The sequence below is a fragment of the Ambystoma mexicanum genome, chromosome 1p, assembly GCF_040938575.1.
Source record: "Ambystoma mexicanum isolate Mex_15411 chromosome 1p, UKY_AmexF1_1, whole genome shotgun sequence".
NCBI classification, from domain to species: Eukaryota; Metazoa; Chordata; class Amphibia; order Caudata; family Ambystomatidae; genus Ambystoma; species Ambystoma mexicanum.
In genome coordinates, this window is record NC_090921.1 from 230,584,552 (window position 1) to 230,587,333 (window position 2,782).

Below are 2,782 nucleotides of genomic sequence, written 5' to 3' on the forward strand. Positions count from 1 at the left end.
TAGCATCGACCGTTAGTTTGGTGCCGTTGGTTGGATCGAAATATGCCATGCATTCTGCAGATCTAATGCTTTTCTTTATGTGCGTGAATGCCTCTTCACAGTGACTTTCCCACTGGAATTCCTTGCCTTGTTTGGTGAGTTCTCTCAAAGGGGCGCTGATGGTAGCAAAGACTTTCAAGTATTGACTGCAATAGCTGGCCATTACCCGAAGGACCGTACCTCACTTACATCTTGTGGGTGCGAGATGTCAGTGATGGCATCCACCCTTCCCGTGTCAGGGCTCATCCCTTCTTGCGAGAAGACATGCCCAAAGAACTTGAGGTTCCTCTTGTGAAATGAACTCTTCTCTGGATTTAATTTCAACCCTGCTTGAGATAGCGCCAGGCACACTTTGTGAAGAGCTCGGTCATGCTGCTCCATGTCCTTTCCGAAAACTAAGATATCATCACTATAATTGAAGCAGTTTTTTTATATGACAAATCACTCTCCTGATGCTCTCCTGAAAGATTTCAGCCACAAATGATATTCCGAAGCTAAGTCTTATATAGGTCGTTATGTACTGTGATTGTTCATCAAGTTTGATTTGGTGATATACTTTGTATGGGTCCTGCTTGGTGAACATCTTGGCTCCATTTAACAAGCTAATCATGACGTCCAGATGCATGCCTGGATGTCATTCACGTCCAATTGCTTTGTTTGCTTGTCTCATGTCCACACAGAGACGGTCTGTGTTGAATTAGCCTTGTTTGGGCACTGCTACCACATGCAAATTCCATGGAGCCAGATACTGGTTCTATTATATCTTCATTCAACAGGCACTGAATCTCTTTCTCCAGGTGAATTGGTATTCTTCTGGGATGTTGGGCAACTGAGGTGACAGAATCATCAATATGAACAGTGACTGATTCTCCTTTCCAGCATCCAAAGCCTTTGAACAACTCCGGAAACTGCTGCATGACCGGCACCTTGTGTCTCATTGCATACTTTACAGACGCAATTTTCATTTCCAGAGCCGTGGGTCGACCCTGCATATTGCTTCCTGGCACTTCTCCCTGAAGGACATGCAGCTCAGCCATGGCGTGCCACCCTTTGTAGCTTAGCATCATTGAGAATTTTTCATGATTCTGAACAGGTCCGTTAGCTGCCTGCTGAAATACTTTTAGCTCTAACGGTGTCAACTTAGGCGGATGCGTCATCTTGCAGAACTCTGATATGCACCAATGTTTAGCATTGCACCTGTGTCAATAACGAACTTGGCAGGGTGTTGCCCTACTTGGATATCGATGTCTACTTCTGGAGCAATCACCACGTCCTTCATCATATAGGCATGATTCCAATGACTTCTCTCGTGCAGGTGTGGCTGATGGAGATTGTCCTGTAACTTGCCGCACATGGATCACCAAGTCCCTTCTCACACTGATGTCTCTTTGGGGCCCTGACGCACAAATGTTATGTTCTGCTCTGTCGACTGTGCTGCCACTTCCTTACACTCGACTTAGTGGAGCATTTCACACCATGGCCCTCATTACGACCCAGGCGGTAAGTTACCGCCTGGGTCGTACCCTTACCACCATGGCGTAAACTACGTTTACGCCATGGTGGTTGGCGGATTTACCGCCCCATTCCAAGGTGAGTGGGGCGGTAAATCCCCATTTCCCATTTTACCCTTCCCCATTCCCATTTTCGCCCCATAGGGCATAATGGGAATGGGGAAAGGCGATAATTACGGCACCGTAAATTACGGTGCCGTAATTATCACCAAGGTCCCTTTGCGGCATGGATTTTAACGGCTGCAAAAAAGCAGCCGTTAAAAGCCATCCCGCAAAGGGAACCTTGTAATCAGGCGTTAAGGGTCGGCGCTGTTTACGGCGCCGTAAACCCCTTAACGCCCGAGTCAGAATGAGGGCCCATAACCGTGTGATTTTCTCTTCCACAACTGGTGCACTTGTGCCCGAATGCTGGGCATATTACTCCTTCCTCATGTGGGAACGGTAGGCCACACCTGTAGCATCTTTCAGTCTCCCCGTACCTTCGTGAGGGTGTATTGACAGTTAGGGTGCCTCTTCCACCTTGGGTGATGTGGTATATTTGCTCTCTCGCCGACCCCTTGCCTGTTTCTATCTGTGCTGCCTGGGAATCTGCTCTTGCTTCTGTTCTTGCCATCTGTAGAATGGTAGCAAGGGGAAGAGGCTTGCGGGGCAATTTCTTTCTGAAGGTGGACAAAAGACACCCTTCTATAATTCTTAGTCTAATGGCTTCTTCATTTGTGAATTTGTGGAACTCACAGTGTGATACTAGCTTATGCAGTCGGGTTGCAAAGGCGTCCATAGACTGACCAGCCATTTGACATGCTGTGTTGAACGTGTGTCTCTCATGCTCCACGTTGTGTTAAGGGTCAAAGTAGGTGCCCAGTGCTTCTTTGGGTCCCTCATACGTCTTTATCTCGTCAAGTGGGAAAGTAGGGATAAGGTCCTCCACTTCATCTGACCAAATTTACGAGTAACCTCCTGGTGAACTTGTCTGGGGCACTTCCGTCATATGCAGCCGAGTAGTTCTCGAATCTCCGAAGCTATCTTTCTCATCTTTGCCCTAGAGCCTGCTGTTACCCCATGTCATTTCTCTGTGCCTCACTTTCTCTGGCTACGCCATCAGTTATATTGTCGGAGAAATCACCTTCTAGATCAGCAGCTAGGCTGAGTGAGAGGTCACTAGATGGAGCTGTTTTGTGAAACATGTGTGGACCATCCCATCCTCATCACAAGTTTACGTTTCTCCCTCCACA